This window comes from Carcharodon carcharias, chromosome 3, assembly GCF_017639515.1.
Source record: "Carcharodon carcharias isolate sCarCar2 chromosome 3, sCarCar2.pri, whole genome shotgun sequence".
Lineage (NCBI taxonomy): Eukaryota > Metazoa > Chordata > Chondrichthyes > Lamniformes > Lamnidae > Carcharodon > Carcharodon carcharias.
The window spans coordinates 12009509-12036787 of NC_054469.1; positions in this window are offsets into that span (position 1 = coordinate 12009509).

Genomic DNA, 27279 nt, shown 5'->3' on the forward strand with positions numbered 1-27279 from the left:
TTGGGCTCTTGGATGGAGAGGAGGGAGGAGGTAAAGAGGCAGGTGTTGCAACTTTTGCGATTGCATTGCAAGGTGCTGTGGGAAAGGGATGAGGTATTGGGGGTGATGGAGGAGTGGATCAGGGTGTCCCGCAGGGAACGGTCCCTTTGGAATGCTGAAGGGGGGGTGAGGGGAAGATGTGTGTTCAGTGGTGGAGTTGGCGGAAATGGTGGAGGATGATCTTTTGAATGTGGAGGCTGGTGGGGTGAAAAGTAAGGACAAGGAGGACCCTATCATTCTTCTGGGAGGGAGGTGAAGGTGTGAGGGCAGAGGCACAGGAGATGGGTCAGACATGTTTGAGGGCCCTGAAAACCACAGTGGGTGAGAAACCTCAGTTAAGAAGGAAGCAAGACATGTCAGGAGTGCCGCTTTGGAAAGTGGCATCACCAGAACAGATATGAAGGAGGCGAAGGAACTGAGGGAATGGAATGGAGTCCTTACAGGAAGCAGGGTGTGAGAAGCTGTAGTCGAGGTAGCTGTGGGAGTCAATGGGCTTGTAATGAATATTGGTGGACAGTCTATCATCAGAAATTGAGACAGAGAGGTCAAGGAAGGGAAGGGAAGTGTCGGGAGTGGACCATGCGAAGGCGATAGAGGGGTGGAAATTGGAAGCAAAATTGATACACATTTCCAGGTCTGGAAAAGAACATGAAGCGGCACTGAAACAGTCATCGATTTGCTGAGAAAACAGTTGTGGGAGGGTGCCTGAGTAGGATTGGAACAAGGAATATTCTATATACCCCATAAAGAGACAGGCATAACTGAGACCCAGGCAGGTACCCATAGCCACACTTTTTATTTGGAGGAAGTGAGACAAGTTGAAGGACAGATTGTTCAGCAAAGACCAAGTTCAGCCAGACAGGGGAGAGTGCTGGCGGATGGGGATTGTTTGGGCCATGTTCAAGGAAGAAGCGGATAACACTCAGGCCATCCAGTTGAGGGATGGAGGTGTAGAGGGATTGGACGTCAATGGTGAAGAGGAGGCGATTAGGGCCAGGGAACAGGAAATTGTTGCTATGATGTCGGGCATAGGAGGAATCGCAAACTAGGTAGGAAGAGACCGGATAAGGGGAGACAGAACGGAGTCAAGATAGGAAGAAACGAGTTCCGTGGGGCAGGAAAAAGCTGACACGATCGGTCTACTGGGACAGTCCTGTTTGTGGATTTTGGGAAGGAAGTAGAAGCGGGCTGTCCGGGGTTGAGAGACTATGAGGTTGGAAGCTGTGCAGGGAAGATCTCCAGAGGAGATGAGGTCAGTCACAGTCCTGGAAACAATGTCTCCATGTTCAGTGGTGGAGTCATGGTCCAGAGGGAAGTAGGAGGATGTGTCTCAGAGTTCGTGTTCAGCCTCTGCAAGGTAGAGGTAGTATGCCAGACAACAACAGCACCACCCTTGTTGGCAGGTTTGATAACAAGTCAAAGTTGGACCTAAGAGAATGGAGTGCAGCAAGTTCAGAAGAAGACAGGTTACAGTGGGTGAGAGGAGCAGAGAAATTGAGATGGCCGATGTCACACCAACAGTTCACAATGTGCCAAGAGCAGGTAAGAAGTCAGAGAGAGGGGTCTAGGCAGAGGGAGAATACTGGAGGCGGGTGAAAGAATCCATTATGAATGGCGGGGAGGGGTGGTGACCCCTGCCCAAAGAAGTGAGCACGGAGATGAAGGGGGCGGAAGAAGAATTCAGCATTGTGCCTAGCCTGAAATTCATTGAGGTGAGGGTGTAAGGGTATAAAACTGAGTCCTTTGCTGAGTACTGAACATTCAGCATCAGAGAGGGGAAGATCAAGGGGTATGGTGAATACACAGCAATGGCTGGAATTATAAGAAGGGATGGGGTCATGGGGATGGGAAGGGGTGGAGGGCCCAGGATGGGCATTGGTATCAATAAGTCATTGGAGTCTGTGTTCCTTAACACCCAAAAGGAAAAGAAAAAGTTTCTTGTTAAGGTGAGGATGAAACGAAGAATAAAATGAAACTGGGGACAAAGACAGGTTTGAGATAGGATGAGTCGGTGCTGCTGGAGGGAGAGGGTCGAGTGTGTCCAAAAGGCGGTGCATGGCACTGAGTGTGGATCTCAGGATGCGGCGAGAACAGCAGTCCAAGGAAGGTTGTATGTCCTGGAGATAGCTGTAATCCTGGGTGGATTTGAAACATGAGGGATGGAGCTTCAGTTGGGTCTATTAATTTAATTAATAATCTCATTGTGTGGGGTCCATTAGAGAACAGTGACCATAACACGTTAGAATTCTTCATTAGTATGGAAAGTGAAGTACTCCAATCCAAAACTAAAGTCCTAAGCATTAGCAAAGGAAGCAATGAAGGTATGAGGTGTGAGTTGGCTATGATTGATTGGGGAATATTGGCTAATATTTAAGGAACAAATGTATGCATTGCTAAAGTTATACATTACTTTCTGGTGCACAAAAGCGGCCCAACCATGGCTAACAAAAGTAATTAAGGATAATATTAGATCCAAAGAGGAGCCACATAAAGTTGATAGAAAAAGTAGCAAAACTGAGGATTGGGAGCAGTTTAGAATTCAACAAAGGAGGACTAAGAGATTGATAAAGAGGAGAATAATAAATTATAGGATTAAACTTGCAAGGAACATAAAAACTGACTGTAAAAGCTTCTATAAGTATCTAAAAAGAAAGGGATTAGTAAAGACAAATCTAGAGGGAGGTTTTTTCCCTCGTCAGGCGAGTTTGGCGGTGGAGGGCAGGGACAGTCAAGAAGCCAACTGCCACCCGCAACTGGGGTCGGACCACAATTTCACGCTGGCAAGCCAATTAAGGCCTGTCCAGCGTGAGTTGCACGTTACAGTGCTCAGCGCTGCTTGTGTAGGGGGAGGAGGAGGGCGAGAACACAAGTTTGAGAATGCATGTGGGTGTGTGCTGGAAAAAATCCCTGAGACACAGAGCTACCTCAGGGAGATGAAGAGTTTAAAACGTTAAAAATAAAATTTTAAAAATGTTATTAAACATATCCCCTCATGTGACTTTGTCACATGAGCAGGGACATGTTATAAAAGAAATGTTAAAATTTTTATTCTATTTTTATTTGCTGATGCTCATCCTGCCTGTGGATGAGGTTTCCTAAAAAATGCAAAGGCCGCTTGGCCTTTTCGCCTGCCCACCAACCGTAAGGCTGGACAGGCACCGAAAGATTTCTATCAATTACAACTTCAATGGCCTTAATAGGCCTTTTAATTGTTGGCGGGCATGCTGTCAACTTTGGCGTGCACCTGCGCACCAAACATCACACGAGTGTGCAATGAGGTCGGCGCGCTCACCCGAAGTCATCACGTGCCATTTTATGCTCAGTCAAGACAGGCACACGCCCGCCCAATGAAACTAAAAATCCAGGCCTAGGTCCCTTGCAGTCCTAAATGGGGGAGTTTATAATAGAGAATAAGGAAATGGCAGAGCAATTAAACAACTATGTTAATTCTGTCTTCACGGAGGAAGACACAAATAACTTGCTAGGGAACCAAGGGTCTAGTGAGCAGGAGGGATTAAAGGAAATTAGTATTGCTAAAAAAAATAGTGCTGGAGAAATTAATGGGACTGAAAGCTGATAAATCCCCAGGGTCTGATGATGTACATCCCAGAGTAATAAAGGAGGTGGCCATGGAAATAGTACATACATTGGTTGTCATTTTCCAAGTCCAACAGGTTAGTGTGCAAAATTAAAACACATGGGATTGGCATGATTGAGAATTGGTTAGCAGACAGGAAACAGAGAGTAGGAATAAATGGGTCTTTTTCAGAGTGGCAGGTGGTGATTAGTGGGGTACCACAGGGATCAATGCTTGCGCCCCAGCTACTCACAATATATATCATTGATTTGGATGAGGGAACCAAATGTAATATTTCCAAGTCTGCTGATGACACAAAACTTGGTGGGAATGTGAGTGGTGAGGAGGATATTGAGAGGCTTCAAGGTGGTTTAGACAAGTTGAATGAGTGGGCAAATACATGACAGATGCAGTATGACATGGTAAGTGTGAAATTATCCGCTTCGGAAGGAAAAACAGAATAGCAGAGTATTATTTAAATGGTGACAGACTGGGAAATATTGATGTACATAGGGACCTGGGTGTCCAATCACTGCAAGCAAGCATGCAGGTGCAGCAAGCAGTTAAGAAGGCAAATGGTATGTTGGCCTTCATAGCGAGAGGACTTGAGTAGAGAAGCAAAGATGTCTTACTGCAGCTGCACAGGGATTTGGTGAGACCACGCCTGGAGTATTGGGTGCAGTTTTGGTCTCCTTACCTCAGAAAATATATAATTGCTATAGCAGGAGTGCAGCAAAGGTTCACCAGGCTGATTCTTGGGGTGGCAGAATTGTATGAGGAGAGATTGGTTCAACTAGGCCTGTCTTCATTGGAGTTTAGAAGAATGAGAAGAGACCTAATTGAAACATATAAAATTCTGACAGGGTTGGAAAAACTGGATGCAGTGATGATGTTTCCTCTGGCTGGGGAGTCTAGAACAAGGGGTCACAATCTCAGAATACGGGATAGGCCATATAGGACTGAGATGAGGAGAAACATCTTCGCTCAAAGGTTGGTGAACATGTGGAATTCTCTACCAGAGAATGCTCTGAAGGCCAAGTCACTGAATATATTTAAGAAGGATATAGATAGATTTCTAGGCTCTAAAGGTGTCAAAGGGTATGGGGAGACATGGGAGTATGGCTGTGAGATAGAATGTCAGCCATGATCAGATTGAATGGTGGAGCAGGATCGAAGGGCTGAATGACTTACTCCTGCTCCAATTTCTATATTTCTATGTTCCTAGTTAAAAAGGAAACAAGTAATTAAAGTGAGCATTGGTTATCTGGAGTGTCTGGGGAATTGATAATAGGAAATGAGGAAATGGTGGATGTATTGTACAGACATTTTGTGTCACTATAAAAGACATAAATAACATCCCAGAACTAATTGTACGTCAAGAGGCGAAAGGTAGAGAAGAACTTAAAATAATTATAGTCAACAGGGAAAGAGTACTGAATTATTACAAACTAAAGGCTAACTGGTCCCCAAGTCCCGATGGAGTTCATCCTAGGGTCCTAAAAAACAAATGACTGCTGAGATAGTAGGTGCATTGGTTTTCACTTTCCAAAATTTGCTAGGTTCTGGAAAGGTCCCGTCAAATTTGAAAATAGTGAATGTAACTCCTCAAGAAAGGACGGAGACAGAAAGGAGGAAACTGTAGGCCAGTTAGTCTAAGATCTGACAGAGGGAAAGTGCTGAAATCTATTAAGGAGGTCACTGAGAAAATCTTAATGCAATCAGGCAGAGTGAACATGGTTTTGTGAAAGGGAAATTTGTGAAAGAGTTCTTTGAGAAAATAACTAGCAATGTTGAAAAAGGGGGACCTGTGGATGTGCTGTACTTAGATTTCCAGAGGGCATCTGATAAGGTGCCACATCAAAGATTACTACACAAAGTAAGAGTTCATGATGTAGGGAGTAATGTATTAGCATGGATAGAGGATTGGTTAGCTAACAGGAAACAGAGAGTAGGCATAAATATGTCATTTTCAGGTCGACAAGGTGTGAAGCTGCACAGGGACCAGTGCTGGGCCTCAACTATTTACAATCTATATCCATGATTTGGATAAAGGGATCGAATGTACGGTTGATAATTTGCTGATGACGCAAAGGTAGGTAGGAAAGTAAATTGTGAAGAGGACAAAGGGATATAGATAGGCTGAGTGAAAGAGCGAAAGGTTGGCAGATGGAGTACAATGTGGGAAAATGTGAACTTGTCCACTTTGGCAGGAAGAACAGAAAAACAGTATATTATCTAAATGGAGAGAAATTGAAGAACTCTGAGATACCAGATGTACTGGTACATAAATCACAAAAAGGTAAGTACGCAGGTACAGCAAGTGACTAGGAAGGCAAACAAAATCTTATTGTTTATTACAAGGGAAATGGAAAATTAAAATAGGGATGTTTTGCTACAATGTACAGGGCATTGGTGATATCACATTTGGAGTGCTGTGTATAGTTTTGGATATAAATACGTTAGTAGCAGTTCAAAGAAGGTTCACCTGACTGATACCCTGAGGTGGGGAGGTTATCTTATGAAGAAAGGTTGTACATGTTAGACTTGTATCCACTGGCGTTTAGAAGAGTAAGAGGTGACTTGATTGAAACCTTTAAGATCCTGAGGGGTCTTGATAGGGTGGATGTGGAGTGGAGGTTTCCTCTTGTGGGAGAATCTAGAACTAGGGGCCACTGTTTAAAAATAAGGGGTCGCTCATTTAAGACAGAGATGAGGAGAATTTTTTTCCCTCAGAGGGTCATGAGTTTTTGGAACTCTCTTCCTCAAAAGATGGTGGAAGCTGGGTCTTTGAATATTTTTAAGGCAGAGGTAGACAGATTCGTGACTAACAAAGGAATCAAAGAGTATCGAGGGTAGGCAGGATAGTGGCATTTTGGGCACAATCAGATCAGCCAAGACCTTATTGAATAGAGGCGCAGGCTCGAAGGACCAGATGGCCTACTCCTGCTCCTAATTCATATGTTTGTATCTACATACATATATTCGTATGCAAGTAAGAAACAAAACATAGGTCCAGAAGAGGTGTTAGCAGTAGAAAAATGAACTGCTGCCATCCAAATGCAAAGCGAGATAAACAAAATTAAGGCAGACACATGTAAAGAGAAGGAAACAAAACCGGGCAGCAGAGATTACAGTCTGAAATTGTTGAACTCAGTGTTGAGTCCAGAAGGCTGTAAAGTGCCTAATCAAAAGCTGAGGTGCTGTTTGTCAACGCTGCATTGAGTGTCATCGGAAAGCTGCAGTAGACTGAGGACAGAGACATCAGCATTAGAGCAAGGTGGAGAATTAAAAAAGTTGAAGCTCTAGGTCATGCTTACAGAGTTTTTTTATTATTCGTTCATGGGATGTGGGCATCACTGGTTAGGGCAATATTTATTGCCCATCCTTAATTGCCTTTGTTCAGAGGGCATTCAAGAGTCAAATACATTGCTGTGGGTATGGAATAACATGTAGGCCTGACCAGGTAAGGACAGCAGATTTCCTTCCCTAAAGGACGTTAGTGAACCAGGTGGGTTTTTATGACAATCGGCAATGGTTTTGTGGTCATCATCAGACTTTTAATTTCTGACTTAATGGAAGAATTCTGCAAAGCAGTCACCCAACCTGCATTTGGTCTCAGTGAAGGCGGCAGCTGTCACTCGATTCGAGGATAAAGTCTACTCAGGCTGATAAGTGCCATGGGTCTTTGTGTGACTGAGCAGGCTGATGTTCAGCCCACACATCATTGAACACATGGGGCAGGACGTTCCTCAGGGCAGAGGGATCTAGGGTGCCAGATTTGCTTCCTTTTCTTCTCTGCTACCATCATTAAGGTGTGGGAGCCAAAGCGTGATTCAGCTTGATGGACAAGTTGTCGCCATTGTGAACAATTGGTAAGAAGCTCCTCTCAGTCATTAAGGTCAATGTTGCCACACTTCAAGGAGAGCTTCAGAGTGTCATTCAAGTGTTTTCTTTGTACTCCCCTGGAATGTTGGCCATTTGAAAGTTGAGAAAACAGGATCTGACAGGGAGACAGTTTTCGGACTTGAAGACAGTGAAGTTGATTTTGCAGGAGCTTTGCCTGAATGTTTGTGGACCTGGCTTCAAGAAAGACACTAATAGTTGTTCAACATTGAATCCTGAGGGTACAGCAGAAGCACTGTTGATGGAATATCTCTAGTCTTATAAGCCGGTGATACACACTCTAGGTGTCATTGCACTACAGGAAAATGGCGACCACAATTTCCTCTGTAACTACGATGCTTACACCTCACAGTAAATTTTATTTCCAAAATAAAATTTCTGAATTCTAGAAACCTTCTTTATGCTACTAGACTCACAAATAAATTGGAATGTTGGTATTATTGGTGTCATAACAGACAAGGTGATTTCCTCACCTGAAACACGGGAGGCTAGGAGGATAAAATTTGGATGGGTGGAAAGTTCAGCCTTGAACAATCAAGGCCATCCTCATTCTATTTTCAGATGGCTTTTGAATAAGTGCAGAGCAAGCCCAGATGACTGTTTATGTGTAAATCAAGGTTCTCTATTATGTGGGACTCCAAATGCAATTTTGAAGTGTGGCAATCTTTGACCCGGAAGCAGCACAGTAAGAAAAATTTGTAATTTCTTTAAAATGTCTGTTTGTAAAAATGTTTGAAAAGGACTTTTAAGAGTTTACATCAATTGTAAAGAGTTCAACTGTAATTTTCTTGCGTAATAAGAAATACTTATCCATGTGACCTGGCTATCCTTGACTTGGAAGCAGTATCAACCGGAAGAAAGTTAAGAAACGTATGACTCGCAGACACAAAGGAGAGCTGTGGCCACAAAAGGGATCTACAAGCAGAGGTGAAGGTGATCAGCGCACAGATGCAGGCACAAAGAGAAAGCTGACGGAGACAGAAAGTAGTTATCAGAATTCTTGCGAGGAGGTAAAGCAAATCACTCTCAGGGAGAGGTCAGTTGTTTTGTTTGGTAGAAAAAGAGACAGAAGCTCTTGGAGGTACTGTGCGAGCTAGCTTAACCAGCTCTTAAGCTTCGAAAGCCGTGTGAATAGCTTGGAGGCACTAAAGAGCTTGGTGTTTCTTCCCAGCTAAGTGGCCAAAATGTGAGTCAGGGTGTCATTGGTTGGTCAGTTGAAAAAGAACTCTGGATAGCTACACCATCAGGACTGTCGTGGCCCAAGGGACAGAGGGTTTGTAGAAGTCTTGCTAATGATAAAACTTGAGAAATTTGAAGGTGAAATCTGTTTTTGGATAGGACTCCTGACCAATCCTGCGTAAATAAAGAACGGCATATTGTGAAACCATGTAGTTACATACATTTGCGTGGGGAGTGATGCAAATGCTTGTGGTTGCATAAGACGCATCTTTGTTGCATAAACTATTTCAAGTGAAATTTATCCTTATATTTGAAGTATGATTTTCTTGTTAATTCATGTATAATTTGCATTGGTTCTGATTCATCTTAAAGTAAAAGCTACAACAAGTGGAATATTATGGTAATTTCTTAATTTAGGGGTCATTCAGTAAATTTTAGTTGTTTTAGTTTACAGTTTCCCCAAGGGGATTGTACCAGATATGGGAATGAGCACAGTATGAACTATGCATGGAATACCCACCCATTTGTGCCAAGAAGTGAGTGGCCTAACCAACAATTTTTAATGGGATGGCTAGTGGCCGTTCCACAGAAGAGCCCCAAATTTTTTTGTCATTTTTTTTTATACAAGAGGAGCGGGAAAATTCCTGTGAACATATTCAAAATGCAAATAAGAAAAATTCCATTAGCTACCATTCTGTTTGGTGGACACTTAAATCTACAAAAGATCATCTTCTGACTAAAAGAACAAAATGTAGAATGTTACAGCACAGAAGGATGCCATTCAGCACTGGCTTTCTGTGGGAGCAACACAGCATGTCCCTCAGCTTTCTTCCCATAGTTTTGCAAATCTTATCTCTTCAGATAATTACGCAATTCCCTTTTGGAAGCCACAACTGAATTTACCTCCACCACACTCTCAGGCAGTGTTTTCCCTATCCTGACCTCTCACTGCATAAATCACTACATGTTTTAATTTATCTCCTACATTTTGTTTTCCTCTTTAATTCAAACAAAACGATTGGCAGGTGAACTACATTCAGACCTCTCCCAAAACCACTCTTGATTGAATCAGCAAGGGCCTTGTCTCGGAAGCATGCTGATTTATTCCTGCTATGCCTTCTCCAGAATTCTCAACGAATTTGATTATAATTCTTCAGGTCATATTTCTTCATAAAAGAAATTACAAACATTGATTTGCATTATACAACGTTAAGAAGCACATGTGCCATGCTGCCCATGATAGATTAAAAGAATGGGCAAAATTGTGGCAACTAGGTTTCTATGAAGGCAAATGTCAGGTCATTGATTCTGGATGTAAAAGGATGGAACTGGGTACTTTCTAATTAGTGAAAAGCTAGAAACAGTGGAGGTCCAAATACACTTTGGATCCAGGTACATCGACGTGAACAAGTACAGTAAATAATCAAAAAGGCTAATGGAATGCTAGAGGACTAGAGGGTACAAGTCATGCTTCAGCTATACAAAGCCCTGGTTAGACCATATCGGGAGTACTAGGCACCACGCCTTAAGGAAATATTGGTCTTGGGGGTAATGCAACATAAATTTCCCAAAATGGTACCTGGACTCCAAGAATTAAATTATGAGGAAATATTACAGGTGGAGGCCCATCGCACGGGATTAACTGCTCTCTCATTTGTTTATTCCACCCTGCCGCCTGATCCCAGCACCTCATGCCGAGCCAAGCCTACCATCCTGGCCCCAGCAGAATCACCACCCTGCCACTCACTTTCTAATTTGGCTCCAGTGACAATCGTGGAGAGAACAACCTGGAGTCCCAGCAGTAGCCACTGCTCCTGCTGGCAATGTTAGGACTAGATAGCTACCGACTACTTGATTGGTCCCAAATGGGGTTGAAAGTCTCACCCTGAACCAATTAAGGCTTGGTGACCGTTAAAACTCCTTAGGGCTTCCTGGTTCCACAGAGGCAGCACTGTCCCGTTTTTTAGGTAAGAAACAGGGGTGTGTGGGATCAGGGCCAGCGTCTCTGCATGAAATTCCATCCTAAAGTTGTATTCCCCAGAGTTAGAAGCTTAAGTGGTGATTTGACTGAGATTTTCCAAAATAGCAAGGGGAATAGGTAGAGAGAAACTATTTCCGCTAAATGGCAAGTCTAGGGCTAGTAGGCAAAGTTTAAATATTAAAGCCAGACTTTTCAGGAATGAAATTAGGTGATACTTCTCGAAACAAAGGTTGTAGAAATTTCAAACTCTCTTCTGCAGAAGGCAGTTAATGCTAGATCAACAGTTAATTTTCCATCTTATCTAAAGGCGTTAAGGGATATGGGGCAAACATGGATATACTGTATTAGGTTGCAGATCAGCCATGATCTCACTGAACAGTAAAAGAGCTTCGGGGAGCTAAGTGGCATACTCCCGTTCCTTTGTTCCTTAAACAAATCAATATTAAAAACAGAAACATGCCCTCTTTGTTAATAACATTAATACCTGTCCCACGGTCATGCAATGCCACAGCCTGAACATCGCCCCTCCTTTTAGCAGCAGCTCTTTCAACAGGGGGATTGTCTGGAGCTCTGTTGGTGTCAGGAGCATTACAAGGAGTATCAAAATTAAGGGCACGTCGAGCCTTTCTCGGTCTTTGTTGAGCTGGAGCATGTGCAGATGCATTTCTTCTTAAGCATGCATTTCTGCGCTGTTTTGTTACTGTCATTAAAGAAAGAGATAGTTCAAAACTTATTTAGTAATTGTTTAACTGCAGAAAGTGCTACTTATTACCATCAAATCAGAAATACAAACAAATTGAGCAAATAACCATTTAGTAACATGTACTGTGAAAGAATATTCTAGAAAAATCTTATTTTTGAGACTAAAGTAAATTGCAATGATAAGTACATTAACTTTCTTTTGGCTACAGCTCAGACCTTCAGCAAACACTTTTTCACCAAACATGGGTCAAAAAGATAAGAGGCTGGATGTTATGGCTATGAATTGGGCACCCCACGGAGCTTACATAAAATACAGGGTGATGACATTGGATCGGCAATCCAACAACATCCCACTAGTCTTTTGATGATATGGAAGGAGAACAGGAATGGAAATCAGAAGTCTGCCCACCCTCCATTTTTAAAAAAATAATTAACAGGCTATTGAGAGTGTTAAAGAGGCAAATGAGTCCAATTTTAAGTTGCCCACTCCATTTTTCGGTAGGTGAATGGGAAAAGTGCGGGGAGTGATTTATGACAAGCATAAGACATATCAACATCCTGGGGATTGCCACTGACCAGAAAGTGAACTGGGCATATAAATGATGTGGCTAAAAGATCAGGTCAGAGACTGGGAATTGTGTTGTGAGAAACTCACCTCCTGACTCCCTAAAAGCCTGTCCACCATCTACAAGACACAAGTCAGGAGTGTGATGGAATACTCCACACTTGCCTGGATGTGTGCAGGTCCAACAATGCTCAAGAAGCTTGACACTATTCAAGACAAAGCAGCCCACTTGATTGGCACCCAATCCACTACCTTTAACATTCACGCCCTCCACCACCAATGCACTGTGGCAGCAGTGTATACCATCTACAAGATGCACTGCAGCAATTCACCAAGGTTCTTTTACCAGCAACTACCAACTCCACGACTTCTACCACCAAGAACAACATGGGCAGCAGATCCATGGGAACATCACCACCTGCAAGTTCCCCACCATCCTGACTTGGAACTCATTGCCGTTCCTTCGCGGTTGCTGAGTCAAAATCCTGGAACTCCCAACCTAACAGCACTGGGTATAGCTACACCACTTGAGCTGCAGCAGTTCAGGAAGGTGGCTCACCAGCACCACCTTTTAAAGGGAAATTAGGAATGGGCAATAAATGCTGGCCTAGCCAGAGACACCCACATCCCAAGAAAGAATAAAAGAAAAAAATGAGGTGGCACAAGGGCAGATGAAAGGACCTGCAAAAAGGACCATAGCTGCATGTAGTAGCAGAGTCTGCTGCTGAAGATGGCAGGATTTGGCTGTTAGGAGGCTTTGGGCATTGTCAGGAAGAGATAATAATTCTCATAATGTTACTGGAATTTATTGTAAAATACTGATATCTGTATCTATACGTGTGTGTGTGTGCGTGTGTGTGTATTTGACTTAATTGGATCTGATCTGAAGGCTTTGATGTAAACATGGTAAACACGGGGGAAGTTTTGAAACATATGTGTCAAGGAAACATTTGCATTTTTAAATAAACCAGACTAGATTGTTTTCATAAGAGGGAGTGAAATGTGTCACCTAGCCAGGAGAAGTTTAGAAAGAGTGTGTTTATTTTTCCCAAAGATTACTGGTAAAACTTAGTGCTAGGAGAGATTTTTATTATCAGAAAGATGAAGTCCAAAGACATAGTGAAACAATGGGAATTTGCATGCAAAGGGAAAGTATGAGAAGGGAGCAAAGGTTGTATGGAAGGGAAGGCATTTTTAAGAACTAACAAGTGTGAAAAGCCTTTAGCATCTATGCCTCAGGCTTCTGTTTTCAAAGAACTGAAGTTAAGAAAACTCACTTTGAATTCGACTGGTTCAGGGTATCATATTTCTTTGCCTGTCTTAAAATCTATGTGTCTTACTGTTGCCTTAACAAAAGTGTAACTGGGAGTTAGATTGACTAGGGGATTTAGAAGTTATAGTAGTAATTTGTAAATCTATGTGTATATTTGGAAATCATTTCAATAAATGTTTAATCTAGTTTTGTAAAAGCTACAAGACTTGGTGGTCTTATTACTACGGAATTCAAGGTACGCATCTCGAAATTTATACAAGTTGTGGCAGTTGTTTCAAGTTTCCCTTTGCAGTTTCAACATCTCAGCATTTACCATTGGCTGTGCCATAACAGCGGAATTGTCCCAGATTTGCACTAAGTGCAGTAGCAGGTGGGTAAAAAGACGTTTTACCCGTGGGCTACAATGCCAAATTTTCATACCGTCTCATTCCAAACCCTCCACATTACTTATGCATCCCAGGAAACATGCTGTTTCTATGGCGGGCGGGCTCTCATTCACCTGCCACGCCATCACCTGGCCACTTCTGCACGCCAGGTGCCATATTTAAAGTCCAACCATGTGACATATCTTACTGCTTCCAGCCCACGACTACTGTGGGGAAAATTACAACAAAAGGCAAAAAGACTGCAGCCCCCAAGTTTAATGACGGGTCACTGGAATGTCATTTCAATGCAGTGGAGGCCTGCCATGATGTCCTCTACCCTTGCACTGGCCGCAGAATGGACAGTGGCATCATCAATCCAGTATGGCAGGCAGTGGCAGTGGTGGGCAATGCCAATGCCCTGCAAAAGAGGACAGCCCCCTAGTGAATGGTCTCATCCATTCTGCCAGCGTAACTCATCCTTCTCATCACATTCTCAAACCCATTACACATCCACAGGGATCTAACACCTCAAGGGACAACACCGCTAACTCTCAAATCCACCCTCTCATCTCCATCAGGCTCATATCCTCTGAAGCTCACATCCTCATTCCGTCCATGGCACCACTCACCACACAAACATTCCACGCAGTGCCATGTGTCCTGCTCACACTCGCTCCATCTGTTCCCATGCAGGGGAAGCTGGCTCACATCAGCAGGGAGACAACACAGACTGGGGGTGAAGTGGCCCACATTAGGTGCCTCACTCATTTTGAAGAGTGCACCATCATGGTGAGGTTGTGGACCCTGCCAGTGGCGACAGTGAGGTTGGCGGCAAACACCATCTGAGGATCCTGCTCCACATCATCCCTTCCTCAATGCAACTGTGAGCACTCTCTCTCCTGCATTTGACTCTGCTGCCATGCATTAATGATCTCTATGTTGGTTCACAGGGAGCTCTGCCAAAGGACCGACACCCTCAGCAAGCCAGTCAGATCCATCCACATCCTCATCTGCAGCCAAGAGGGCACCTCCTCCAGTGAAGAGGTGGAAAGTCAGCCTGGAAGACCTGTCACAGTGCTTACCCACACCCTCCACCAGAGCAAAGACATACATCTGGGTGGGACCTAGATTTAGAGCAGGCTCGGGTTCACAATCTGGTGATCAAAGCACGGACATGTGTCCACAGCAGGAGGAGGTGGGTTGAGCCAAGCTCCCCGGCACTTGAAGGACTGCTGGGGAGGAGGCATCTGTGAGATCCAAGTCAGATGATGAACCTCTGGGTTTGGCCTTCTAACCCATCGTGGAGAGTCAGCAGAAGGTGGGTGAACATCACACAGAGCTATTAAAAGCCCTCAACAGACTGGCATGCGAGGCGGAAGAGTACATCTGCCTGTCCTCTGATGCAGTGATGCCCACATGTGCGTGCATGGAGGTCTCCATGGGGAGGATGGGGGACACCATGGAGACTCTGGTCCAGCAGAATGCAGAGATGTGCACAGACCTGCACTCCATCCTGGCAGCCATGGGTGAGTTCCTACATTGGCAACATGAGAGGGAAACGGAGCACCACGACATCCCTCTAGGTGCTCCTTCCCCTGGAGGAGTCAGATCGGGGCCCTCGGCACCTGAGGGGAGGAGAAGCTCTCATTCCCCCGCCACGCCATCCCTCACCACTTCAGCATGCCGGGCACCATATTTAAAGTCCAGCTGCATGCAGACATCTCACTGCTTCTAGCCCATGAATACTGCAGGGAAGATGGCTACGAAAGGCAAAAAGACTCCAGCCCCTAGGTTGAATGACGCATCACTGGAATACCTTTTGGATGCCGTGGAGGCTTAATGCAATGTCCTCTACCCTGCTCTGGCCACAGGATGGGCAGCGGCGTGACCAACCAGACTTGGGAGGCAGTGGCAGTAGTGGTCAGCACCAACGCCCTTCAAAAGAGGACATACACCCAGTGCTGCAAGAGGATGAATGATCTCCTCCTTTCCACCAGGGTAGGTCACTCTTCTCACACTCTCAACTCACACACTCACAAACCCATCACACATTCACAGGGATCTCACTCACTGCCAGTTCAAGGGGCATCACCATTCACTCTCTCGTACACAACTTCATTGTCCTCTTCCCGTCCACGGGACTACTCACTACCCACACGTGCATACTTATCATCTGGCCTGGCAGGTGTCCTGCTTACACTCCATCTCTATTCATGCAAGTCAAGCTGGCACACAACAAAAGGGAAAGATCGCAGACTGGTGGAGGAATGCCTGAAATCAAGGTCCTCATGGACTTTGAAAACATTCAGCTGGTTGACGATGATCTAGACCTTTCCCGTGCTGACAGTGAAGTCAGTGATGCTCTACCAAGTCAAGGTCCTGCAGTGCAACATCCATCAGACGACCATTCTGCAAGTGATGTGCCCTGTTTCACAGACCACTGCCATGCACTAATTATTTCCCCTTGCTTCCGCAAGCACGTCTGTGAAGCAGCCGACAGAGTCCATGAACCAGGGCCTCCAATCAAGCTCCGAAGAAACCTCTAAAGAGGAGTCTGAAGGTACCCTCCTTGAAGTCCCGTCACAGCATTCACTCACATCCTCCAGCAGCGCAGAGACACTCACTATGGTGGGACCTAGCTTTAGAATAGCCTCAGGATCACAATCTGGTGAGAACATCACACTGTCTGATCCACAGCAGGTGGCAGCAGGGATTGCACAGAATCACAGAATCACACAGTGCAGAAGAGGCCCTTCGGCCCATCAAGTCTGCACTGACATGTGAGAAACACCTGACCTACCTATCTAATCCAATTTTCCAGCACTTCACCCATAGCCTTGAATGTTATGATGTGCCAAGTGCTCATCCAGGTATTTTTTAAAGGATGTGAGGCAACCCACCGCCACCACCCTCCCAGGCAGCGCATTTCAGATCGGATAAAAAAGTTTTTCCTCACATCCCCCCCGCCTAAACCTCCTGCCACTCACCTTGAACTTGTGTCCCCTTGTGACTGACCCTTCAACTGAGGGGAACAGCTGCTCCCTATCCACCCTATCCATGCCCCTCATAATCTTGTACACCTCGATCAGGTCGCCCCTCAGTCTTCTGTGCTCCAGCGAAGACAACCCAAGTCTATCCAACCTCTCTTCATAACTTAAATGTTTCATCCCAGGCAACATTCTGGCGAATCTCTTCTGTACCCCCTCCAGTCCAATCACATCCCTCCTATTATGTGGCGACCAGAACTGCACACAGTACTCCAGCTGTGGTCTCATCAAGGTTCTATACAACTCCAATATGACCTCCCTACTTTGGTAATCGATGCCTCGATTGATAAAGGCAAGTGTCCCAAATGACTTTTTCACCACCCCACTAACATGCCCCTCCGCCTTCAGAGATCTATGGACATACAGGCCAAGGTCCCTTTGTTCCTCAGAACTTCCTAGTATCATGCTGTTTATTGAATACTTCCTTGTCAAATTACTCCTTCCAAAGTGTATCACCTCACACTTTTCAGTGTTAAGTTCCATCTGCCACTTATCTGCCCATTTGACCATCCTGTCTATATCTTCCTGTAGTCCAAGACACTCAACCTCACTGTTAACCAGCCAGGCAGTCTTTGTGTCATCCGCAAACTTACTAATCCTACCCCCCACATAGTCATCTATGTCATTTATATAAATGACAAATAATAGGGGACCCAGCACAGATCCTTGTGGTACGCCATTGGACACTGGCTTCCAGTCACTAAAGCAGCCTTTTGTCATCACCGTCAGTCTCCTACAACTAAGCTAATTTTGAATCCACCTTATCAAATTATCCTATATCCCATATGCATTTGCCTTCTTTATAAGTCTCCCATGTGGGACCTTGTCAAAGGCTTTGCTGAAATCAATATAAACTACATCAATTGCACTACCCTCATCTACACACCTGGTCACCTCAAAAAATTCAATCAAATTTGTTAGGCATGACCTCCCTCTGACAAAGCCCTGCTGACTATCCCTGATCAAAATTTGCCTCTCCAAGCCCTCCATCAGAATTTTCTCCAATAGTTTCCCTACCACTGACGTGAGACTCACTGGCCTGTAGTTCTCTGGCTTATCTCTACAACACTCTAGCGATGTCCTCTGGTTCCACCCATAGATTGCCCCCTTGCTCCTTAATGGGCCCTACTCTTTCCCTGGTTATCCTCTTCCCTTTGAAAAACTTATAGAATATCTTAGGATTTTCCCTACTTTTATCAGCCAGAGCTTTCTCATATCCCCTCTTCGCTCTCCTAATTGCTTTAAGCTCCACCCTGCACTTTCTGTACTCCGCTAATGCCTCCACTGATCTTCTCTTTTCCTTCTCATCGTATCCTAAATCTCTCTGGTCATTCATGGTTCTCTGGGCTTGTTACTCTTTCCTAACACCCTAGAGGGAACATGTTGAGCCTGTACCCTCCCCATTTCCTTTTTGAATGCCCCCCATTGCTCTTCTGTAGATTTCCCCACAAGTAACTGTTTCCAGTCTCCCTTGGCCAGATCCTGCCTTATTTTACTAACATCCGCTCTCCCCCAATCCTAAACATTTTTTTGCAACTTGCAACCCAGGTGTCCAGCACCCAGCAGACAGCTGGAGGACAAAAGTTTGCTGAGTCCAAGTCAGATGACGAGCCTTTGGACTCAGTCATATCACAGTCCCTGGAGCTGCAAAGACAAGCTTAGGAACATCAGGAAGGGGTGTCTGCTGCACTCCTCAGATTGCAAAGCACGATGGAGGCATCCATCCGCCTTCAGGCTAAGGTGATAGCGCCGGCATGCCAACGCACCAAGGTCAACACTGGTAGGATGGCGGCCACCTTGGAGACCTTGGTCCAGATGACACTCCTGCACTGCTGAACTACATCATTGATGCCATAGTTAGCCTCCAACAGTGTGCACGCGAGTGGGGTGTGGGGCAACTTGATCTCACTTCAGCTATCCTATCTCCTCAAGGAGTCAGCGAGGAGCTATTGGGCACCCATAGGAAGGAGGGTCAGCAAGTGTCCCCTGGGGCCATCCATCAATCCAGGCGACTCTGGGAGTGTCCGGCCCATCCAAATCCCCTCTTCCTGAGACCTCAGCAGCCCCAACTCCATGGGCCAAGGAGGGTGCCACAGCCACAATGCAGGACACCAGAAGCGGCCCGGTCCCTCCACGTCTCAGCCGTCCACAGGACGCCCATCAAGATCATCACAGATAGGGCGTAGCAGTCAGCAGGCTGCCCCTACCTCCACTGCGGATGGCTGGGGAGCACCAAGATGTAGCAGCAGGATTAGGAAAGTTAACATGTAACTCTTCTGAGTACAACCAAAAAAACTAAATTCGCAAAATCAGGGGCAAAGTAAAAGGCAGCCCCTTAAATGGAAACTGCAAAAAGAAAAGACAAAATTGAAAGGAAACTTACAAACATTAAACCAAAATGTGATTAAGAGGGTTGATAAAACACCCCAGTCCCTGCAGTGCCCACTGAGCACGGAAGGCCTCGATGGTGCAAGCAGACACTACATGTTCCATCTCTAGGGATACCCGGCCGTGAACATAGCTGCAGAAGAGGGGCAGGCAGTCGGGTCGGACGACCCCTCAATTGCCCATTCCCTGGGCCCTGTTAATGGCCAACATGGCCAGGCCCAGGAGCAGGTTCACGAGGAGATCTTCTTCCACTCTGCCCCCCCTCCACACTGGGTGTAAGAAGACGTTGTTGCACATCCTGGGCACGTGTGTTAAACACTTGAACAGACTGTTCACTATTGTCACTAAACTCTCAAGAATGGCTCCCTGCCTTTGGCTCCTTGTTCTGATGAGCAGTGTTTATGTCACTCAGATGTGAAACCTTTCTGCACAAGATAAGGCAACGGTTTCAGTCCAGGGCCTTTTCCCTGTGCTTTGCACAGCCTTCAGACCAAAGCAATGGTCCAGCCTAACATTCCTTGGGCACATTACTGATCCCTGCACCTCAACAGTGCTCGTCATTGCTGTCAGAATGTAGAGCGCAGACATCAAAGAATCCCGTCATGCACTCTGCGTGCTCTCAGCACCTTTGAGGTAGGGCTGACCCCCATCTCTTCAGCATCTGTGACCACTGACCTTGTTCTCCTGAAGGGGTCAGGTGCTGAAGGCACACAAAGGATCAGGTGCTTTTAACATGTCATGGCTGCGTCTCTATATGACCTTGATCTCAGAGCGCGAGTTGCCCTTGGCCAGACATGAGTCAGGCATTCTCAGAGGCTTTGTGAGTGTCCTCACTGCATGTCGTCATCATCCTCCTGCAATCAAGCGACTATTAGGGCCTCCATTGTGTCTCCATGTCAGGAGCATTCACACAGAGCATATTTAAGCTGTCATAAGCCAGACTGGAGTCAAACATTCACAGATGCAATGTGAGGATCTATGAGTTCTCCTCACTTCATGTCATTATCATCCTCCCTATATGAGCCTCCCGAGCATGCCTGCCTCATCTGGCAAGTGTGAGGGCCTCATCCCCATCATCATCGCCTTCGAGGACCTCCTCACCCTCATCCCTGTCAGCGCACTCCTCATCTATAAAACCTGCAGCTCCTTCATCTCCTCCTCAGCCAGCTCCTTTCCCCTTTGCAGCATAAGCTCGTAAAGGGCATAGCAGGTGACAACAATATGTAACACCCTCTGTGGACTAGGTTGCAGGGCTCCATAAGACCAGTCCAGGCACCGGAACCTCATTGTCAGCATCCCGATGTTTTGCTCCACCAAGTTGTGAGTTGCTGCTCCACCAAGTTGTGAGTTGCAGCATGAGCCTCCTTATATTTTCACTCTGCTGAAGTCCGAGGTCGCTGCACAGGTGTCAACAGCCACGTCCTCTGCCCTTGTCATCGAGGAGCCATCCCTGCAGTTCTGTGGACCCTGGACTATGTCAGTGGTCTGTGACAGATTGAGAATGCAGGAGTCATACACACTCGATGGAAACCGGCACACACCTGCAGGATGTGTGTCTGGTGGTCACACACCAGCTGCACATTCAACAAATGGAATCCCTTGCGGTTGATTTTGTTGACCGCGTGTTGTAACGGAGACTTGAGTAAGTGCAGTCGATAGCACACTGCACCTGTGGGAAACCCGAGATCTGGGCAAATCAAATCGCTCTTACATCCTGGCTGTCCTGGTCCCGGGCAAATTGCATATAGTTTTGTGCTCTTGCAAAGATGGCATCCATGACCTCATGGATTCACTTGTGGGTGGAGGCTTGTGACATCCTACAGAGGTTATCTGTGGAGCCCTGAAAGGATACACTGGCGTAGAAACTGAGCGCTGCTGTGACTTTCATGGCTGCTGGCAGTAGATGCCCCCCATGTCCCGTGGTGCCAAATACTGCAGCAGGTGTCAGATGTGACCAACCAGTTCCCTAGACACGCGCAGCCTTCAGTGACACTGGTTCTTGCTCATCTGCAGGAATGAGAGGTGGCGTCTATAGACCCTGGGTGTTGCTAAGTCCGACCAGAGCTCACTGCACCTCTTTGCCGGCGAATGCAGGAGCCCCAGCCACCCCTTCTTCCTGAGGATGCTGCTCCTCCCTCTGTGCAGCCAGACGCCTCAGTCACTCTCTCCTCTGTCATCTTCGCTCTCTGTATGCCACGAGGAAGTCTGAAGGCCCCTTAAGGCATCCCGGAGAGCGCTGACCACCACTTAGACGGCCAGAGGTAGGTGCGCTTCATGGCTGCCTGAAACCCCACCCCCTCCACCCCACTTTAGCTGACCGATTGGTGGCAGCTTTGCCCATTGCACTGCATGCTGTGCTCTCAGCTCAGGCATTCTCCTAACCTCCGCTGCAAGATAGCACTGTTAACTTGAACCATTGAACTAGTCCAAACCGAGATGCTGACATTGCAAGGGGCTGTGAGTGCCCCCACCAGTGACTGCTGCATGGCCAGCTTTAGCAAGGAGATTATACAAAATGAACAGTCATCCAAGTGTTCTGCAGTCCACTAAAAGCTCATTAATTTGCAGTCTGTGCTCAAGGGGTGAAAAGCTCTGGAGCACTTCATGGCACTTTGATGCCTCTGCGTTGGTTGAGTGGACAGATAAGTTAGATGCCTGACTCCAATCATATCAATGGTTGCACCTGAACTATCTCAATTACAGAGGAATGGTTACCCTATATATGGTGTCCCTAATGCGTGACCGTTTCTCTCGCCCACCCTACACCTTCCCACCCCGAATGCTTGTGCACTACATTCTACCACAGGGCAGCCCTAGCATTCCCCTTCAAGTTACCTCAGCCGCAGGGCTGCCCTTGCCCCCGACCCCCACATGTCACCTCAACCACAGGGTTGCCCTCGCCCCCTTTCCCAAGTCACCTCAACCACAGAACTGCCCTTGCCCCCCCACCCACCCCCCCACCCCCAACAACACACCTCAAGCCTGAAGTCCAACAGGTGGCCCTGGTGAACACTGTGCAACGTTATTGTGTATTCCCTTCCGCGTTCCCCTCAAAATGCAGACCGCCAAGTGCACACCTTCTTTATGCTGTTGTGAATAAAGTCAGCGTGCTTTCCCATCAATGTGGTTGGACCATCCAGAAGGGGGGATGATTCCCGTGGCCTAATAATTATATGCAAATGTATTACAAAGAGGTTCCCAACCTCCGATGGTGCGAAATGCGGCCCAACATTGGCAGGCTGAGCGGATGATCACAAACTGGTTTCATGCTGTCGTGAAACCGATCACGCCATAATGTCCACTCACGCCACCTAACACATCCGACACCAGAGAGCACGGAAAATCCCAGCCAGGCTGCCTTTACAAACAAGGAGCAATCAAGGGCTATCCTGGAGGGTGAGGACCGCAGCAGAGGAAAAAGAAATCGCTTTCCCCATGGGGATTGTGCACTCTACAGGAAGCTTCTCTAGCAAGAAGGAAATTTGAGAAGGAGGCATAGGAGACCAGCTGTCCAGGGACAGAAGCGCAGTACAGTCTGCCTGATGAAGAACCTGCTGCTGCACAAGGGGCAGAACAAGAGAGACAATAGCATCTAGTATATGGCAGGAGAAGACACTGTCCTGCACGGAGATTCTACGGGAAATGGATGAATTACCTTCAGCTCTCAAAGCATAAATGTCTTTGCAGACTGCATCTCTCCAGGAAGACAGGGACCTCCCTTTGCTGGATGGGGAGTCAGTTCAAATTATGTTGGTGGCCATCCTAGTTTGTTGCTCTCAAGATAACTGGCCTTGAACTTTTATGCATTGGGTCATTCTTTGAGCCATATATCAAGCTTCAGCTCACAAAGAAACGTAGAAACTAGGAGCAGGAGTAGGCCATTTGGCCCGTCAAGCCTGCTCCACCATTCATTATGATCATGGCTGATCATCCAACTCAATAGCCTGCTCCCGCTTTCTCCCCATAATCTTTGATCCCTTTCGCCCCAGGAGCTACATCTAACTCCTTGTTGAAAACATACAATGTGTCGGCCTCAACTACTTTCTGTGGTAGCGAATTCCATAGGCTCTGAGTGAAGAAATTTCTCCTTATCTCAGTCCTAAATGGTCTACCCTGTGTCCTCAGACTGTGACCCTTGGTTCTGGACTCCCTCACCATCAGGAACATCCTTCCTGCATCTACCCTGTCCAGTCCTGTTAGAATTTTATAGGTTTCTATGAGATCCCCCTCATTCTTTTGAATTCCAGCGAATATAATTCTAATTAACTCAATCTCTCCTGATATGTCAGTCCCGCCATCCCAGGAATCAGTCTGGTAAACCTTCGCTGTACTCCCTCTATAGCAAGAACATCCTTCTTCAGATAGAGACCAAAACAGTATACCAGGTGTGGTCTCACCAAGGCCCTGTACAATTACAGCAAGACATCCCTGCTCCTGTATTCAAATCCTCTGGCTATGAAGGCCAACATACCATTTGCCTTCTTTACCGCCTGCTGCATCTGCATGCTTACCTTCAGCAACTGGTGTACAAGGACACCCAGGTCTTGTTGCACATTCCCCTCTCTCAATTTATAACCATTCAGATAATAATCTGACTTCCTGTTTTTGCTACCAAAATGGATAACCTCACATTGATCCACATTATACTGCATCTGCCATGCATTTGCCCACTCACTCAGCTTGTCCAAATCACACTGAAAGCACCTCTGCATCCTCCTCACAGCTCACTCTCCCACCAGCTTTGTGTCATCTACCAAGGCCATCATTGAGCAGACCAAATTATTTGCCCAATCTATATGCAGATTAAAGTCACCCATAATTACAGATATTCCTTTATTGCATGCATCTCTAATTTCACCACTACAGTCTGGGGCCTATATACAACCCCCACTAACGTTTTTTGCCCCTTGGTGTTTCTCAGCTCTACCCATACAGATTCCACATCGTCGGAATCACCCTGCCCACACAGGGGCATTTGTCAATTGTTAAGAATTTCATTCCATCAATGTCCAACTTATGTGTGACCATCGTCAAAGGATCATGCAGATGTGTGCCTGCTATTCTGGGGGTAGTCATGGCTCGTCCATCCTTAGGCACTCCAAGATGCCACGGATGTTCTGCCCATCAGAGCCTATGGATGGTTGGCATCTTGGAGCCAATGGATACCTGCTGAAGTGATAGCTTAAGGACCTTGTTCAGAAATCCATAGGCAAAGGTTGAGATACACCACTGTGACAGCAATGCATCTACCAGGGCCATCATTGAACAGACCAAATGAGAATTTGATGTTTGAACCATGTAGACAGCGCTCTGCAATATTCTCCGGCTTGTTTCTCTCTAATCATCATGGTCTGCTGCAACAAACACAACATGGTGCTCCAGAGAGGGGAGGGCCCTGGCAGAGATGCTCTAATGAACCAAGCTATATCCTCTGGCAATGTGTCTCAGGAGTGGTCTGAGGATGAGCAGTAAGTCATCATCGAACCGCAGAACCATCCCACATGTAACCTGGCAGCTGCAAGTACTGGTGAGTATTCGAAGCAAAAATGTGCTAAAAAGAGTCAGTTGGTTTTTCAGCCTATGTGGAGTGACAAACAGTGTTAAAGGGTAGAATATGACTTTTTTCTGAACAAGTTATTCAGAAGGGGAATAGGATGGGTATGCTGAGATGTTACTTCCTCCCTGGCAAGGGTCCTGAAAGAGACACTGCTGGCATAACAGTCCACAGAATGTAAAACCATACCCAACTTCCTTTAATATAAAAATAAAAAACTGCGGATGCTGAAAATCCAAAACAAAAACAGAATTACCTGGAAAAACTCAGCAGGTCTGGCAGCATCGGCGGAGAAGAAAAGAGTCGACGTTTTGAGTCCTCATGACCCTTCAACAGAACCAAGGAAGGCATTTCTTGAAGAGCAGTGGCAGTCAATTAAACACAGAGATAAAAACAAAAAACTGCGGTGCTGGAAATCCAAAACAAAAACAGAATTACCTGGAAAAACTCAGCAAGTCTGGCAGCATCGGTGGAGAAGAAAAGAGTCGACATTTCGAGTCCTCATGACCCTTCAACAGACCCAGTTCTGTTGAAGGGTCATGAGGACTCGAAACGTCGACTCCTTTCTTCTCCGCCGATGCTGCCAGACCTGCTGAGTTTTTCCAGGTAATTCTGTTTTGTTTCCCAACTTCCTTTACATGGTCTTACCCAGCTTCTGCAGAAAGTCCCGGCCCTTCACAGTCAATTGGGCGCAGAGACTTCCTTCCCAGCACTACCTGACCAGCCTTCCAGCTGGTCAGCGGCTAATTGGCTGGACCACGCTTGATTCACCATGCTAAAACAGCAGGGGTGAGAGCACTTCCCCTTCTGCCTCCCTCACACTGCCATAAACTGTAAAATCCAGCCCACTTTCTATTTAAGTACAAATGCTAGTCTGCAGCCAATTCAATTCACCACACGTCACATTAAGAAATGGCAAAGCACACTGGATGCATCAAAGTCTATGGGCTCTGACAACATCCCAGCTGCAGTGCTGAAGATCTGTGCTCCAGGCCTATTGCACCTCTAGGCAAGCAGTTCCAATGTAACTACAACAGTACCATCTAAACTCAGGCTCATAGACATTTACAGCACAGAAGGAGGCCATTCGGCCCATCTTGTCCACACTGGTCAGCAAAGATTTTCCAGCACTTGGCCCATAGACCTAGAGGCTATGGCAACGCAAGTGAATATCTAAATACTTCTTAAATGTTACAAGAGTTTCTGATTCAACCACCCTTTCAGGCAGTGAGTTCCAGACTCCCACATCCTCTGGGTGAAAAAATTTCTCCTCAACTCTTCTCTTAGCCTTCTACCTCTTACCTTAAATCTATGCCCCCTGATTATTGACCCCTCTACTAATAGAAAAAATGTCTTCCTATCCACCCTATCTATGCCACTCATAATCTTATACACCTCTATCAGTCCACTCTCAACCTTCGCTGCTCCAAGGAAAACAACCCCAGCCTATCCAATCTTTCCTCATAGCTCAGACCCTCCAGCCAGCCAGCATCCTGGTAAAGCTCCTTTGCATCCTCTCCAATGCAATCACATCCTTCCTATAATGTGGTGACCATAACTGCACACAGTAATCCAGTTGTGGCCTATTTGGTAAAGTGGATAACTGCCCAGGTACGTCCTGACAAGAAGCAAAAAACAAATTCCAAATAGGCCAATTGAGAACCCCTCGGTGTACTCTCAAGCATCAGCAAAGCTGACATCAAGGCAGCATTTGACTGAAGGTGGCATAAAGGAACCCTAGTAAAATTGAGGTCAATATGATCGGGGGAAAACTCTCCATTGGTTGGAGTCATATCTTGCACCAAAGGTGACGATTGTGGTTGTTTGAAGCCAATCACCTCAGCCCCAGGGCATCGCTGCAGGAATTCCTCAGTGCAGTGTCTTAGGCCAAAGCAACTTTAGCTGCTTCATAAATCAACTTCCTGCCATCATAAGAAGAGGGGATGATCGCTTATGATTTCAGTGTTCAATTCCATTTACAGCTCCTCAGATGATGAAGCACTTCATTCGCACATGAAGCAATCCCTAGTAAGCTTGGGCTGATAACTGGCAAGTAACATTAACACTACACAAGTGCCAGTCCACACACCTCTTTGACATTCAACAATAGCATTGGCATTGAAGCCTTTTTGTCTTGCACTCATCAGGACAAATGTGAGAATGGCAAATTTTAACCAATCATAACTTATATTAAAGGACAAAAGACATCCACAGCAGGGGTGGAGACAGCCTGTACAATGGTTGGCCCTGTTGCCTCTGATGACTTCAGCATGCTTTCTCCAGAGAGCCCTGGCCCCGGCTTGCTTTCGCTGTCCTCCTGTGGGCCAGCTGCTCTCTCTGTTGTGACAGGACAAGGTTGAGTAGGTCACAGGCAAAGGGGACTCAGAGGGAGAGGACAGCCTCTGAGATTCCTGAGTGGATGACTCAGGGGTGTCCAGCTGCCGCTCCTCCTCCCTTCAGGTGCCTGAGGGCCCCAACCTGACTCCTTGAGCAGAAGGAGCACCTGGAGGGACACCGAGGTGTCCTATTTCCCTCTCATGTTGCCACTATAGGGAATTACCCATGACTATCGCGATGGGAGTGCAGTTCTGTGCAAATCTCTGCGTTTTGCTGGACCAGGGTCTCCACGACGTCCACCATCCTCCCCATGGAGACCTCCATGCGCCCACATGTGGGCACCACTTGTCAGGCAGCAGGGAGATGCAC